Genomic DNA, 17,787 nt, shown 5'->3' with positions numbered 1-17,787 from the left:
AGGCACTGGGAGACACTCAGGCTCTCGGGAAAAGCCCAATTGTTAACTAAACTTAGCTGCACCTGCCTGATCTTTTCTTCTTGAACCTTTTTGTCCCTCCAGAAAGTCCCTCTTGTCAAAGCTAGGAGCCTCAAATTAAGCTTGTACTGACCCCAGCTGCTACTGTGGGTCAAATCCGAGGGCCTCTCCTGAGCTCACGGTTTGTCCACACGTTGCTTCTGGGGTTGGAAATTAGAGCACCAAGAGGTTGGGAAAGCAGAGGTCAGCTTGGGTTTTTGGCATCTTGTTTGCTCACGGTTCTTTCTCAGCAGAAACTCAAACCTCTGATTTTAACTGGTGGAGGAGTGTTATCTTGAAAGATCGCCAGAAAGTTGCAGGCCCAAAACACCTTATCGGATATTCGTTCAGCTGTTGTGTTGCGTGAAATGACATTGCTTTTTCTCTGAGGCTCTCTAGCAGGTAAATGTAGACATTTGCATAAATATTACAATATAAGTCAGGACCTTCTGCCCATGAGGCAAACCACCAGGGTCCCTTTGCCTCCTCCATAGGTTGGAATTTGTGAAAATGTCAAATCGTGGTGACTTTAGGGATTTGGGGCTCCTTCCAGGCCACCAGAGTCCTCGGGTTTCTCATTTGCTAAGTATGCAGAGTGATCATCAACCTCACCCTGTACCAGGGGGCCACTGAGCTTCCCACCAGTCTCCTAATCTGAAGAAGAGGCAATTGCAAGTCACCTTGGCACCCACCCGAGCCCTGCCTTTCCTGTGTGGCAGAAGAAAGGATTCTAGAACCACAGACTGAACTGTCCAAATGAGAAGAGAAGGAGACTCCAGATCCTTGCTCTCAGTGGGAGCCTGCCGCCAGCACCACTTCCCTCACATGCAGAACCTCGGCCCCTCCCTAGGATGACTAGGGACTCCCAGCTTGCCCAGGACATAGGGACTTCTTGCGATGAGGGATTTCAGGGCTTAAACTGAACTGAGCCAGAAACTTCACTTCAACGAGATCCCCAAGTGATCCCTGTGCCCAGGGAAGTTGGAGAAGCCATGAACCCACTGCACTGTTTGGAAACTGAGGCGCAGAGCAGGACCCAGGCCACAGCGAGTCAGGAGCTGAACTGGAGCCCATTCTTGAGATCGCTGGTTTTCTGCCTTTCTCTCTTTGCCTTCCGACTGGGCTTTCTACACTGCTCTGGGAATCCCCAGGAGAAGGGAGGACAGGGGTTCCCGAATTCCTAGGGTGTCTCTAGACAAGCCTGCCAATCTCACCTGATGCTCAGAGAGAATTCTGTTCACATGAGAGGTGACCTCGCCTGAACCTGAAAGTGTCTGAGGACTCAAAAGTTGAAGGACCTTAGAAGTCTTTTGATCAGTGCCCTCCCACTCAATGCAGAAAGCCCTGTCACAGCATCCCTGTGGCCTTGATGGCCACCAATTCTGCTTGGATACCTGTAGTGACAAGGAAGTCACCACCTCATATGGCACCAACTGCCTTCTTGGAAAACCTCTAACTGTTTGCATATTCTTTTCCAGGATTAGATTTCATTTCTTCTTGATGCAGCTTCTACCCACTGATCTGAACCCTACTCTCTTTAAGTAGTTCACAAAGCCCAGGCCCTCTTCCATACAGAGTCTTTTAGATATTAAAAAACCTAATATCAAGATTTGCTTTCTCCAGGACAAACAGCCCGGGTTTTTAAACTTTATTTGCTGAATAAAATGATACTTAGATGCCATACTTCCCACCTGAAAACCTCAATTGCCATCTGTCATTATTTTCAGAGTGATAGCTGTCTTCCAATGTCATCTTACAGAGAGTCACATATATGCCAGCTGAGGTTTGCCTATTCTAACAAAGGGGTATAGTCACCATTCTAAGAGAATTTTAAGAGAGAGAGAGAGAGAAATTTTTTTTTTAAGTTTTCAGTGGACACAACATCTTTATCTTATTTGTATGTGGTGCTGAGGATCGAACCCAGCGCCTCGCGCATGCCAGGCGAGCGCGCTACCGCTTGAGCCACATCCCCAGCCCACCATTCTTGATTAGATACTCTTTACTTCTTTAAACACAACCTAATTTCAACTTGACTTTTTTTTTTAAGTAACCATATCACACTGTTAACTCATAGTAACCCTGTCAAATATGCCTCTCAAATTCTCAAGTCTTTCTCACATAAACCACCACCAAGCAGATTCCCCACTGATTTGTGCTTAATTTTCTGAGTACAGATGCTTGACTTTCATCTATCCTTGAATATCATTTTCTCTCTGGCTGGCCCAGCGTTTCTGCCTGTTGGGATAATTTTGGCTCTCAAGTCTTCTACCTTGTGAATTTGTCATCTCTCCCAGCTGGGCTGACCTCAGTCGACCCACAGGAATTTATTGAGCACCTACTGAGAGTTGAAGGTCAGAGTGAGAGAATAATAGTGTTGGCGTGTGTTCCTGTCTCTTAGGAGGTTTACAGACCACCTCCAGAGCACAGAGATCAGCTCAAACCAAGACCAGGATCTTGGGGCACAAGCCTCCAAGGGACTCCACATTCTAGGGAGTCTATGGATCACCCACATAAAAATTTCCTGGGAACTTGTCAAAAATACAGACACCCAGACCCACTCAGATGTCTGACCTGGAGTCTGGGGGAGGACCCCAGGTCCTGTGTTTGCAGTTAGAAGCCACAGCTAGGGCTGAAGCAGGTGAGGGCGATGGAGAGGGGACCCAGGACACAGGGATCAAGGAACTGGGCCTGGAGAGAAGCTGGGAAAGGGTAGGGCAGTGTCCTCAAGAGCTGTGGAATAGGAACAGTGTGTGGCTGGGCTAGGGAGGGGCTCCCAGGAGACTGCACTGGGGGGGGCTGGAAGACGCCGGTACCCAGACTGTACCCTAGCCCCGGCTGACTCAGGAGGGTCCTGCTGTCTCTCCTTACTGCGCCCCAAAGATGTGATCCTTAGTCCAGGATGCCATCAGTGTGGCACCTAGGGTAGCAAATTGAGTGGGCTTTTGGCCAAGAAGAGAAAAGCATTTGATGAATTGCTCCAAATTCTGATCTTTCAAGGACGGTGGCTTCCCAGGGGTTCTTCTGCCCCCGATTCTGAGAAGGATGTCCCCAGCCCCCAATTGTGTCCTCAGCACCTGAGTAATTGGATATTTGCTTCCCCAGGCTGGATTGAGTGCAGCGCTTCACCATTTACAGAGGTTTACATCACTTGTCCCCGTGACTCAGGACAGGGTCTCTCCTCCTGAGTTGCCATGAGCAGTCACGACTTGCCATGACCCACTGAGCACCTACTGTTTGCTGCCTTTGGGGTGCTGAGCTCTGTCCTAGGAACTGGGGACACAGCAGGAAGCAAGAAGAGGAGGACCCCTGCCCTGAGCATGTCTCATGAAGACAGTCAGCAAACAAAATCCAGGATGTATCGACAGTGAGGGGTGCCTCCCCCCCCCAAAAAAAAGGACAAGGAGTTTGGAGTGCAGAAGCGGCAGCACAGAGGGTTTAAATGAGGGATCAGGAAAAGTGATGGCTGAGCAAAGAGTTGAAGAAGACGAGAGAAAGAGCCAGGAGGATATTTGGGAAGAAGTCTTCCAGAAATGGGAGCAACTAGCACAAAGGCCCTAAAGCAGGGGCAGGCCTGGAGACCAGGGGCACATAGCATGTGATTAAATTGCTCAACACTATCATTATTATCCTTATTAGTAAGAGTCTTAGAATATCACTTTGGAAGCATGTGGCAATTAGGGTGCGATTCAGGAGTTAGATCAATCTGGATTCCAATCCCTGCTCTGTAATTCTCAAGCTGTGTGATCACGTCCAAGCCACTTAACCTCTCTGAACTTCCCCCCAATGGTGATACTGATGAGACCTACAGTTCGAGTGCACAGAAGCATGGAGTTGACCCTAAACTGTAGGATACCCGTGAGCTGCTGTGAGTCCCCAGTGTCACTCTCCCATTTCTGTAGGCTGGGAATCCACACCCCAATACTGCAGCCCACATGCCCAAAGTCACAAAGCACAAGGAAGCCAGAAGCCAGGATAGTGAGTTCCCCCACCCCTGCTCACCTAATTCAGCTATTTCTTTTTAAAGATGGAACAGCAGTCCTTGATTTTTGAAAATAGATCCCTGAGTTCTTCTCCCTCTAATTAGGTTGTCATGGTTGTTTATTTTGCATGGCGAGGAAGGGAGCTTGGAACTTACCTTGAAGACAGGAGAGAGCGCTGAGTTCAGAGTTCCCCTGGCCACCGTCCCACCTGCCTGGCTCTCTCCATCTTGGTCATCCTGAATGTTGCTCCTGGTCAGAGCACACTGGAACCACCACTAAAGGATTTAGTGGGTTTTTTAAAATATTTTTTTTTAGTTGTGAATGGACACAATACCTTTACTTTATTTATTCTTTATGTGGTGCTGAGGATCGAACCCAGTGCCTCACATGTGCTAGGCCAGTGCTCTACCACTGAGCCCCAGGCCTAGCCCAAGGATTTGGTTTTGAATGGGGGTCATGTCAATTGGGCAGGGGTCCTCTCTCTCTCTCTGTGGACCTCATTCTCCCATCTGAGGAATGGGGTTCCCTTCACCTACTCTACTGCGCTCAGGAGCTCTTTCTGAGGCTCAGAGATGGTTGGTGTGACTGGCTGCAGTCGGTATGGAGTGGGTGGTGCATCCCGACAGGGTGGCACCCTGCTGGGACTTCAGAGGTGGAAGGCAGGCCAAGCTGCATGCTCAGTACAGGAAGCCCAGAAGGGCCAGGCTCTAAAGCCACCCTTCCCTGCTGCCTTGTCTCTAGAGAATTTATACTAAGAAAGTGTGGCCTCAGGGACTCATCTACCCAACCATATGCCAGAGATGTCTCAGAAGCGCCCCCGGGTATCCTGCTGTGGTACCTGTGAATACTAGTTTTCCAGGCAGAAATCCCCTGCCACTTTTGACCAATTGGTGACCTCGAGGTAGTGACTTGCTCTCCCTGCCTCAGTTTCCTCATCTGTAAAATGAGGAAAATACCTAATTCCTCTGGCCATTGTGAGGACCACTGGAAAGCATTCACCAAAGAAAAGCTGTTGGTAGGGACCGCCTCCATGATGGTCCTGCCTAGTCCTTTCATGTTCCAGGTGGAGAAACTGAGGACCCCAAGGGGGGTGGCTCAGTTCAAGGACACACCGCTGGCAGGAAGTTAAGCGGGGCCTTCTGTGTCTCCAGGACTCTGAGCCCCAGGAAGGATGGAGGCACTGCCTGGACCCTTACAAGAGGCTACAGGGTGGAAGCGGGAGTTCCTGTTGCCTGGCAACCCCACTGTGGGAAGCCTGGAACACATCAGGTGGTGGGATCTCAAAATTTGGAGAGTAGCGTGGGCAGAACGGGGCATTCTTGAAGGGAAGAGACGTGGCTCCTGGCCAGCCGTCCCTCCCCTGACCCCAGACTGGGGGCTGGTGCCTGACAGCCACCTGTGGGCTCTCCAGGAATGACATGAAGCATAGGCAGTGGCCTCCTGAGCCAGGAGGGGAGCAGGAGAAAGATGGCGGGGACTTGCCAGGAAACTTGTTCCCTCACTTATTCTTCTGTTTTCTGAGCTTCCACCAAGGCATCTTGCTGGGTGCTGAGTTGACAGCAGAGAAGATCAAATCTGCTCCAGATTTCTTTAACTGGGGAGGACAGAAGTACAAGTGGAAATTCCTGGTGAACTAGAGGACACAGGGACAGTCGGGCACCCGTGGCCTCTGGGGTGGCCTCCTAGCATAGGAAGAGCCTGAGCTTCAGGGAGGAGAATGGGGAGGATCATGACGCTCTGAGTAGTGGGTTGTGCACAGAGCACCTGGCTTGTGGGCGGAAGGCACTCTTGGGGCAGAGGAGCAGGGCCCATGTCCAGCGTTGGCACAAGGCCAGGGTGATAATGTTTTTACCCCCGACTGGAGTCACTGCCCTCTCCCACTTGGTTGCCTCGTGGCCATCACCAAGTCTCTGCTTTTGGAAGCAGCTGTGGCGGGGTGCAGAGGGAGAGGGAATGTGTGACCCCGAAACCCCACACTACTCCTGATAACAGTCAGCCCTCAGGTTCCGCATCCACAGATTCAACCCATAGAGAAGATTTTTAAAAAAGATTACATCTATACTGAACATGTTCAGACTTTTTAAATTGTCATTCTTCCCTAAACAATATAACTACGCACATGGCATTAATATATTAACAGAGATGATTTAAAGTACACAGGAATATGTGTATGCTTCAACACAAATACTATGCCATTTTGTATAAGGGACTTGGGCTTCCTCAAAACGGCAGGAAGTCCTAGAACCGGCTTTCTGCAGATACTAAAGGATGCTTGTAAATGTCCTTGGGGACCCAGTGCCCAAGGACCCAGGTGGAGCATCAGGGGTGTAGTGTGAAGCGGGGGAGCCCTAAGAAGCTGAACAGGAGCATCTCCCTCCTTTGCTGCTGACTTTATAAAACAAAACGGAAGTCCTTACATTTCTTTGACTTTTGCTTTCTTTCTGTATGAAATGGTTAGTGGGGGTCCTTCAAGCAGCTCTTAGAAGTCCTTCCTATTGATCCCAAATTCAAAGCCAGCCTCAGCAACTTAGCAAGCCCCTAAGCAACTTGAGACCCTGTCTCAAAATAAAAATAAAAGTAAAAAAGGGCTGGGGATGTGTCTCAGTTATTAACTGGCCCTGAGTTCAATCCCTGGTACAAAAAAAAAATTCCTCCTCCTCCATATTTCTCTGACAATGAGAATAGAAGCACAGACAGGACACTGTAGTCAGGAATGTCTTCTCTGGTGGGTGGCATCAAGTGGAGGCCCGAGGAGTTGGTCCAAGAGAAGAGAGCTTGGCCTATGGGAAGAGCCTGTGGCTTGGCCAGAGCTTCACAAGTGAGTTGAGGCAAATGTCTGTGGGAACCAGATGTGTGTGGATTTTATCCTTCATCTCCACTGCAAAGGGAAGCTACATAGGAGCTCAAAGGAGGGGGAACCGGGGAGCAGGCATGAGGATGAAGTTCAGTTTGCATTATCAAAAGATCAGATGGTAAACAGTTGGGGTGGACAGGAGGCCCCGGAGGGGGCCACCACAATTGTCCAGAAGGGCAGCGCTAGTGGCTCAGATGAGGAGGAGAGACTGGATTTCAGAGCAACTTGAGCTTGGATGTTGGTGATGCTCGAGGGTAAGGGATGGGGGGTTGGTGCCCAGCTGTCTCCTAGGTCCTGGTTTAGGCATACGGGTGGTTGTTTGTGGCTCTTCCTGAGCTGGGGGAGACTGGAATTTGTAGAAAAGAAGATCAAGTTTTTCTTCTTACCCCAACGAGGCAAAGGTGGGTGGCTGTCCCCTTTTCCTTCCAAGGCACCAGGCAGATTAGATGCCTTTGCTCATGTGTCTCCAGCGATCTGTTATCATCTCTCTGACTCTGAGAACAAGCAAATGAAAAATATGCCCCACAGACCCAGGCCCGAGGCTCACAAGTGTTTGGTGAATAGGATTAGTCCCTAAGTCCCAGCAAAGCTGGCGGGGCCACGCTGGGTGGAGGGGAGCCCAGTCCCATGACCACGGAGCCTTGCAGAGGTGCCCTTGGGTGACACTTGGTTGTTGCCGGAGGAGGCAAATCTTTCCAAAAAGGAGCTGCAAACCTCTGTAAGTAGCTCGACTCCCCCGAACTTGGGGCCCGGGAGAGGGGCTTTGCTTTGGGGAAGGGGATATATAGGGATTGGTCTCCTTGGGGACCCAGAAGCTGCTCTGTTGTTAAGGACAAATTGAGCCCACACAACTGCTTGCCACCGCCGTGGGGTGGGGCCTCGGATGGCCTCCAAGCAGAGGCAGATGTGATCTCCCCTTGGGAAACACACCAGGGAGGGAGGTGTCAGGGGCAAAGGGTGAAGGAAGCACGTCACTGGCCCCAGAGCTAAGCAGTGCTGAGTTCTGATCCCCAGGGAACCACTCCCCTGCTCTGCGACCTTGCTCCTCCCTGTACTTCAGCTTCCACCTCCGTGAAATGGGCATCCTGGTATTCCTGACCATCTAGCGTAGATGGGAACCGTCCACACGATCACCTCTGAACTGACTGCCATCTTGCCTGGCTTGGGGGCAAGTTGTTATCATTGTAAAACACAGTTGGTGACTGCAAGATGTTCCTTCACACAGTGATGTCCTTCCACCATCAGGGTAGTAAACAAAGAGTGGGGGATCCAGTCCTGCCCTGAAAGAATCCAGAGTCTTCTACAGGAGATGGTTGTATCTAGTGGTGCTGGCACCCAGGGCAGCTGTGTTCCAGGAAGATGTCAGGGAGGTGACCCTTGGGCAGTCTCTCTCTCTACTGGATTTTGAGCTGAGGATGGGGCTCTTGTCTCTCTCCCTCTTTATCCCAAGTGCCTTTAGTACATAGAAGCTCCTGGAACGTAGTAGGTGCTCATGAGTACTTGCTGTATTTGACTGAGAGTGTGGGGGGGATCTGAGGTGGGCAGGACAGGTGCTAGGAAGCCCTGAATACCACGCTAAGGTATTAGACACTGTCCTTCTAGTATTGGGAGCTGCCAGTTAAGGACACTGCCTCAGCCAGTTCCAATGTGGAGAGGAAGGAAGGAGAACATGGCCAGGGTGCCCTGGGAGGTCCAGGACTGGACCAGTCGGCTCTGGGATTCATGCCGCTTCTCCTTGACCCCATCCTGTTTTAGGGTGCCACAGAAGACAAATGATAGAAGTTGGACCAGACCCACAGAGAGATGCTCTTGGATCATTCCTCAGCTTCTCTCACTTGTGTCCTTCGTCTCTTTCATTCACAGATGTTTATTTCCTCTCCAGATTTTTCTTCCTGCTTTCAAACCCCACCCGCTAGCTGTCCCACCGATAAGTCAGGAGACTTATTCAAATTTTTCCAGCATAGACCTTTCCCAAGGGCCCTAAGAACTTATTCCATGAAGACTCAGAGGTCTGTCTTTCCCCTCCCTGACGTTTGTTTTCCAAGAGGACAATTGTTCTGTCTGCTCCTGGCATTGGATTTTAAAAAGCTGAAGTCTACCAACTTATAAACAAGCATCGATGAAGAGGTTGAGTAGACTTTTTGGAATCAGGCTTCCACAGTTGCTCTTGAGGAAGGTTTTCTCTTGTTACTCCTGAAGGCAAAGCATTGTTTAATAGGAGGGAAAGAATTGTTTCTAACCCAGATAAACAGATAAGGTGGGACGGAGGAGGCTGTGTAAGGCAGGTGACTCCCAACAAATGAGGCAACTTGGGGTTCCTTCATTTGCACTTAGTGTGCACATGGAGCTCATTACCCTGCGGATTTGGAGGGGACTCAGAACTTGCATTTCTTGTAATTCCCAGGAGAAGTTGTCACTCCTGGTCCCTAAACAGCGCTTTAAGTAGCAAGGGTCTAGGGGACTAGAATACAGTGGTAGCAACCAGGGTGGGTTTCTCTGGAATACCCAGAGGCTTTACAAAGTAGAGTTTGTTTGTTTCTAATCAGGGGATTCTAGTTGGGCAGGTCTGGGGTGGGCGGGAGAATGTGTGTGTCTTCTAGGCCCCAATGAGGCCAGAGTCTCAGCGTGTGGTAGGCCACGCTTAGGTGCTGGACAAGAAGGGCAGGTTAGGGAGTGGGATACCTTGGAAGCCAGACTGTCTTCGAATCCCAGTGGGAGGCAGAGGAACAGGGAGGGGGTGGAGAGGGGAGAGCAGAGGCAAGAGCAGCAGCCACTGGTACAATTGAAGCTGAGCGAGAGGGCAATTAACTTGGCCTTTCCATTTGACCAAGGTTATTTTATGTTTGGACCTCCACGCAAGCTGTGACCTGTCAGACATTTGTGGTTTTATTTGCAAGCTCTAGATCATAGAAAAACTAGAATCTTGTGCTCTCTGGCATTTTTATATCAGGTATGACCTGAGAGGGCCTCTGGTGACAGCTGCTAGGACAGGGGCCATGTTGTCAGTCACTGTGGCAGCATTTCTCTAAGTGTGTCTGTGACAGCTTTGTCACTCTCTCAGGAGTTGTAAAAATTCAGATCCCCTGGCCCTGGGCCTTATGAATCTCCAGGGAATCCCAGGGTCTGCACTGTTTTACTGGCTTACCAGGGGATTCTAATATATTGAGGACCACTCCTCTATGGGGACAGCCTCCCTACACACTCCGCCCGACTCCCAGCATTCATTTCACTACATTCCTTCCACCCCAGGTGGCACAAGATAATTCCATGCTGGAGGGAGCTGAGTACGGATTCTCTTCTCACAGGTTCTTGCTGGAATTTCTGCTTCCAGTTCTTTTCCTGGCAGGTTGCCACCTGGGAACCTTCTTTTAGAACTCCAGGCAGCCTTCTCCTGGCCCATACCTGTCTTTCCTTCCCCTGCCTTCTCCTATGATGTTTGTTCTCATTGCAGAAGAGGTGATGAAATACCATTTGTGAAACAATTCCAAAGTGATTCAGAGCTACAGGAAACTGTCTCTTCCTTGAGCTAGTCAGTCACTAATTGAGCAAATGTTTATCAACACTTTTTGTATGTCAGGTCCTAGCAAGGCACTGGGTTACAAGATGAGTGTATGTTTTTGGTGAATGGACAAAGTGTACTTATTTATTTATTTGCAGTTTGGGGGGATCTGTCCCAGGGCCTCATGCATGCTTGCTAAGTGCTGTACCACTGGGCTATAACCTGAGTGCTTATTTACATCCAGGGAGTCTGTCTTTGGCAGAGTACTCTAGAAACTGCATTGGGAGCCACCTCAAGGGTGAGTTGCAGAAGCCACAGGGTGGACAGGGGAGGTAGCTACGTTGCATCCCAGCTTGGCCTTGTGTCTGAACCCCGAGTGGTCACTCAGCTCAGGCACTTCCTTCCCCTCTCCAGTCCTATCTCTATCACAAGTGGCTAAGGATGCCTTTGGGCTCTTTGGAAAGCAAGCTCACCCATAGCTAACAAGGATTGGGCACTTCTTAAAAAGGTCTTGAACAGAATGTTCCCAGGGTGGTCATAGGCAGCAGCTATGCAATTAAAGCCACCACATGGCTTGCACTGAAGTGCTCTGGGGGACTCACATTAAAGGGAAGTCAGTGGTGGCCTGACTGGTCAGTCTGGTACAAACCCATGTAGGACTCATACCAGCCTGTGGCTCTGGGTGCTGGCTTTAGAACCCCCTATTAAAGAACTTCCCTTAAAATTTTAAAAGAATAGTTCCCTGTTAAAAAAAAAACAACACTTTTTTTTTATTCTGGTAAAATACATGTAGCTGTAAGATTTACCATCTCAGCCATTTTTAGGGGTACAGTTCAATGGCAGCAAGTACATTCACAGTATGTGCGGCCATCGCCACCATCATCTCCAGAACATTTTATCTTCCAAATGGAAACTCTATACCCATTGAACACTAACTCCCATTCCCCCAACCCCAGCCCCTGTCTCTATGCATTTGACTACTCTAGGGACCTCACATAAGTAGCATTATATGGTATCTGTCCTTTTGTGATGGGCTCACTTCATTAGCCTGATATCCTTAAGGTTCATCCATGTTGTAGCATGAATCAGAAGTTGTTTTTTTTTTTAATACCCAGCTAATATTCCAGTATATGCCACATTTTGTTTTTTCATTCAAAACCAAAGTTGTTCCCAACTTGGGCTATTGGGAATAAAGCTTCCATGAACATAAATGTAGTTATCTATTGGTGTTCCTGCTCTCCATCCTTTGGGCTTCATACTCAAAAATGGCATTGCTGGATCACGTAGTAACTATGTTTAAATTGTGGAGGAGCCTCTGTACCGGTTCCTGCAGTGGCTACATCAGAGAGACTGACTTTTGATGCATTTACCCAAGTACTGATTTACCAAAAATTTCCTGGATTCAGGTCACCCTGCGGCATTGGTGTATGGTGTTATTCTAGTTATTTAAATGACTAAGTTACAGCTAAAGTCTAGTTTGCTAAAGTAACCAGAAACTGACAACTCTACTTTGTGAGTTGAAAAGATCTTACCTCATAGCCATGCCTCATGTTTGGCTTCTTGACACAACTGCACACTATTCTGTGTTCCCGGATGTGTGATGGGTGGGTAATGGATTGCATCTTAAACATGGAAATGTTTCTGCTGGCAGATGGTGCAGAGCTTCTGCCCCTCTTCTTGGGGGGTTCAGGGACTTCCTCTGGGCAGAGCCTGAGGTCCTTGGCCCATAGAGGTAGATTCACACCAACCAGGCCATCTCTGGGGCAGAGTGGGTACAGGAAGGCTCATTTCTTTCATTTACCATGAAAAATAGTCTTATTATTTATCATGGAAAATAATCCCAACAATCCTTGAAGCCTCAGCCTCTACAGAGAAGAAAATGAGATGAGTAAGACATACTGTGTTGACTTTCCAGGGAAGTAACATCATTTCAAACAGAAACCTAGAACTGTTGTCATCCATTCTCTTCTGGTTCAAAAAACTATGTGGGCATCAGAAGACGGTGGCCCTGAAATGAAGTAGGGGAATGAGACAGAAACTAAAGGACTCCTTCTCACAATAGGCAAAGGTTTTCCATAAAGTTACAATCCTTGACAATAGCTAGATATACTACCCTCTTCCTTCACGCACCCACCCATCCTTCCCTGAGCTGAGGTCTGAGAATGAATAGGAGTTAATTCTTCTAATAAAAGAGAGGTTACGCCAAGGTGGAGGAACAGCTCATGCAAAAGGGCCATGATGAGGAACTTCTCAGCCAGTAGAGAAGGATCAGGGGACTGGTTCTTCCAGAAGGATGACACACCATGAGGCTGGAGGGGTGAGCGAGAGCCAGGCCCATGTAGGCATGAAGCACACCACAGGGAGCTCTGCCTAGATCCAGCAAAACCTTCTGTGGTGACAGAAATGTTTTATACTGCGCTGTCCAATATATTAGCCACTAGCTAACACTGGTGAGCACTTGAGGTGCCAATATGACTAAAGGCACTGAACTTTTTGTTTTATTTTGTTTTAATGAATTCATTCAGTGGCTAGTAGCAGCTGCAATGAACAGCACAGATCTATACTCTAAAAACAGTGGGAGGTGAAATGGAGGGGCTCAGCAAGGGGTGACTCAACAAGGTCACCGTTATCTCTGGCTGCTGTGTGACGAACAGATGGAGGAGGATGCGCAGATGCAGGGAAACTCAGCGAGGAGGCTTCTGCCGTAGTCCAGAGAAGACAGGAAGGGACCCGAGCTGGAGATGGAGGGAGAGAGAAGGAAGGGGTTTGGGAGAAGCTGGGATGGATCAACAGCACTGGGACATGGGGAAGGGTTGGTGCTTTGGAAGCAGAGGTGTTGGTATAGCCCCCAGGTCTCTGGCCAGCACAACAGGCCAGAGAGTGATGCTCTCTCTGAGACAAAGAACCATGAAGGAGGACCAGGTTTGGAGAGTTTGCTTAGGTCACATGGAGCGTGAGTGGTTTTTGAGTTGTCTGAGAGGAGGTGTCCATTAGGAAGCTGGAGCTTTGGAGAGAAGTGCAGGTTGGAGACGGAAACCTGTGAGTCACCTGTGAATATGTAGAAATGGAAGCCCCAGCCTAGATGGGAGAGAATCTGAGAAGAGGAGGTGGCCTAGGCCTAATCCTCGAGGGCCTCCCACTTAGCTGCTGGATGCAGAAAGGGGCATCTGTAGAGGTGATGGAGAGGACATCAAAGGAGGTGTCAGAGGGGGACAACAAGGGAGGTGGTGGTCATGGAAGCCAAGGAAAGAGCCTGTTTCCAGATGGAGGGGTGGGAATCGGCTGGAGAACTGATGAGAGGTCAGTTTGGCCAAGAGCAGGACCATATTCATCAGAGGTAGAGAAGTGGATGTCAAGGTAACCAAGCTCAAACACAGTCAGCTGGGGACAGCTAGTGTTTGTCCTTGCCTTCCGATATCTGCCTGCCTGTGTCCAACCCACACTGTACTTCTTTGGTGGTTCATATCTTCCACTGAGTTGCTGTCAAGTCTTGTAGGCTTGAGAACTAGTTTAAGGTGACTTTGTACACCCAGTCCTGATGGGTGCCAATTTTATAGTAAGGCTCTTGACCAGCATCTAGTTCCTTCCACGTTCTTGGAGGCATTGCAAAAACCGAGTTCTAGAAACAGTACTAGTAGTTATTCTGTCTCAAAGAAGAAATTTAGTCCCTCACATTCAGTTATAAAAAGAAGCTGGTTCAGCCCCTTTATTTTCTTAATTTATCTTAATCTGCATTTCCACCATCCTTATTCTCTTCTAGAACTAGAAGGACTGAGAACTCCCTTCTGAACTCTACATCTGGATCTCCTTTGTCTTCTGCTTCCACATACATGTTGTTCACCTTATTTTCCCAGTAATTTCCATATGTGTTAGAACATATCTTGATTGGATACAATCCAAATCTGTTTTCCATATACCAAAATAGGGGAATTGGAATGTTGCAAGGAATTTGTTCTTTTATGTGTATATGCATTCCTTTATTTAGGGATCTAGCTATGTGCCAGGCAGTGTTTTAGACCCTAGGGACAGATAATAAATAAATGAAACATATTGTATATTACATGATAATAAGTACTATGGAGACAGAGAGAGCAAGGAGAAAGATCAGGGGATAATGGAAAAGGGTGCATTTGGATAAGTCAGGGAAGGCCTCCCTGAGGATGTGATTTTTGAACAAAGCCTGGGAAGGGGGAAGAAGACCCATGTGAGTAAAGCATATGGAATGAGGGGAGGGCAGGATGGTGTAAAGATCAGAATGGGAACGGGGGGAGACCACACAGGGGCCCAGGGGCCAGGCAAGCCCTTTTCTCTCATTCTGGAAGCAGTCAGGAGCCAAAGGAGGTTCTGAGTCAAGGAGTCATGTGTCATGATGATTTGGGAAGAAATAGTGAGACCAGGGATGCCCTAATCTAGGACAGAGATGATAGGGGTGGAAAGAGGTGGTAGGTAGAGAAGGAGAGGGTCAGATTCTGGATTGGATGTGGAGAGGGGCAAAGGACAAGCTCCAAGGTTTTGACTTTGAGAAACAGGGAGGATGCAAATGTCATTTTCAGAGATGGCAATGACCAGGAAAGCTTGGTAGGGGAGGAATATCAGGAGTTTGTTTGGGGATGTATTCAGCTTGTCATGCCTACTAGAAACTAAGGAGAAATGCGGAGCAGGCAGGTAGATGCCATGGTCCATCCTGGAGATATTAATTAGTGAGTCATAAACATAGAAGAAGCATTTATGTCTCAGAATGGAATGAAGTCATGTTGGTAGTGGGTGTAGATAGAGAAGACAACCAAGAAGCCTGGAAGATTCTCTGACTGGCTCTACCTGTGTTTCTTTGTTATTGTTTTCTCTTTTTCTTTCTCCCTCTCTCTCTCTCTCATTTTTTTTTTTTTTTTTTGTTCTTGAAATCAGCTGCCCTTTACTGTCCCTGGCTCCATCCAACTCCATTAACAACTCCTGAGTTTACCAGTCATCAGTTTTCTTTTATTGTTTATCATACTGGGATGGAGCCCAAGACTTAGTGCGTGCTAGGCAAGTGGCAAGCTCTGTACCACTAGGCTTCACCCCAGCCCCCAGTCATCATTTTTCTATATATTTATTTTTTAGTTGTAGTTGGACACAACACCTTTATTTCACTTGTTTATTTTTTTATGTGGTGCTGAGGATAGAACTTGGGGTCTCACACGCGCGAGGCTAGCGCCCTACCACTGAGCCCCAGCCCCAGCCCCAGTCATCATTTTTTGATGGAAAAAAAAAAAAAACAGACTTCACTTCTCAATTCAGATTCTAAAATCTCCGGGAAAGATTCTGATTGGTCCATTTGGAGCCAGCTTTCTCTGGGGGTGGGGCCATGCTGTATTCATACGGTGGCTCCCTCCATAACCCTGTGGGCAAAGAGAAGTGAGGCACAAGTTGCCTGAAATGGCTGGACCTACTGGGCAGAACCAACAGGTGTCCAGTTGGGGTTTCAAACCCAGATTTAAGTGTGCATAGGTGATTTTTTTTTTCCTGAGGAAGGACTGGCCGTAAAACGCCCGTCTGATGCCTCCCCTCTATAGCTCATCACCTTTCCCTTCCCTTCCTCAGTTGGTCCAGATTTGCAGAAAATACTCACGTCAGCTGACTACAGGTCATCTTCTCTTTTTGAAAAAGTAGAGGGCAGCCTGGAATCAAATGATAAGACCATAGCATGTGAAGTCCATCATCCTCCCTTTTACCTGGTCCAGATATCCACCTGCTCCCTCCCTGTGAGGACTGACTTCTCTTTCTGTGCTCTTCTCTGGTCTCCACTGTTGGAGTTTTATTTCCTCATCTGCCTGCTCTTTTATTTCTCACCACTGACTTCCTCTCTTCCCACACCTATTCAGGTTTCTCTACTCTTGTGAAAAACATTGCTTAGTTTGGTACCTTCACTTCCCAGAGAGCATCTTTTACCCTCTCCTTGGCTTCCCACCCTGTGTTTCCAAATGGGAACTCAGCATCTGCTGCTCGAACCCCTGCTCCACCCTCAGAAGCCTCAGCAGGACTCCCCTCCCCACCTGAGGCTGGACCTACTCCATCCATTCCCATTCCCTTCCTGAGTCCTTTTGCAGCACTGCAGCGCAGGTTGCCCACACTCATCCTCGCCCCCAGAGCCCCACTGAGCACCAGAGCCCCACAGCTCTGCTGAATCACAGATCACACCGCCCTCCTTGTAGTCCATCACTCACCTGGCAATTAACTACACCCTGCTGCGCCATCCTGATGCTGTGCGTGTGCGGGCGCTTCCTGCCTTGTATTATTGTGTAACGCCCCACGTGGTGTCTCCTCAAGCTGCATTAGGTTCTGGGCGGGAGTCCGGGCACCTTAGCTGGCTTTCCATCCTCCCAGCTCTGTGCAGTGGCTCACACATGCGACGTTCAATGAACGCGTGACGATGGATGGACTTGTTGTAGATTTTTCTCCAGCCCATCCTTTATCCTGCTGTCAGAAAAATCTTTCCCAAAGATTGTTCTCATTATGTAACTCATTTGCCTTCTGTGCTTTAGTCACTTAGCAGTATTGAACGTCCACTGGGTGGGTGGTACCCAGCAGGGACTTTAAGGATGAAGGGGGGGCTAAGCGAAGAAATAGCAGAGAGAGGCCCCCATCTTGTAAGAGCTCCTAGGGCCTAGCACACGCAGGCAAAGAGACTCATATTCCAGCATCTCAGCAAGCATGCCCTCTCGGGCATCCCCTGGACAATGTGAGAAGGCTGGAAACCAGGCTGATCTGCAGAAACCTAGGATTCTTTCTAGATTTCAAGAGGATCACTGATGTCCCCAAATAAGTAATTTTTCTGACTCTGAAGTACAGACTCCCACAATAATACGTGCCTCTCTATGCCCTCTGTCAATATGGTTCTCCTGTCTCCAAGGCAGGTGAATCCAGAGATGCAGAAGAGACAGGCTTTGTGTGGTCTCTAAGGAAGCCGTTGGCTGGAGCTCTTAGGAACCTGGGTTAGACAGCGCATTTGGCCCTCAGTATCTGCAGATTCAACCTGCTATGCATAGAAAATATTTTGGGGGGAAATTGCGAATGCACCAAACATGTTTAGACTTTCCTCCTTGACATTTTCCCCTAAACAATATAGTGTAATAGCAATTTGCATAGCATTTACATTGTATTAGGTATTGTGAGTAATCTAGAGATGATCTAAGATGATCTATGGGAGTAGATCTGGGTAAGGGACGTGAATATCCTCGGATTTCAAGAAAATTGGGATTCACAGGAAATCCTGGAACAAATCTCCCACAAACACTGTGAGATGAATATATCTGCCCACCAGCAGTACTTCCTGTTGTCCACATCTGTGCAACACGGGTCCTGCCCAGGATCAAGTGTGTCCTCCCAGGTTTGGTGGGAACACATCAGAGGTACTGTGA

This window comes from Marmota flaviventris, chromosome 20, assembly GCF_047511675.1.
Source record: "Marmota flaviventris isolate mMarFla1 chromosome 20, mMarFla1.hap1, whole genome shotgun sequence".
Lineage (NCBI taxonomy): Eukaryota > Metazoa > Chordata > Mammalia > Rodentia > Sciuridae > Marmota > Marmota flaviventris.
The sequence above is the reverse complement of the archived record's forward strand: the minus strand, read 5'-3'. Positions refer to the sequence as shown.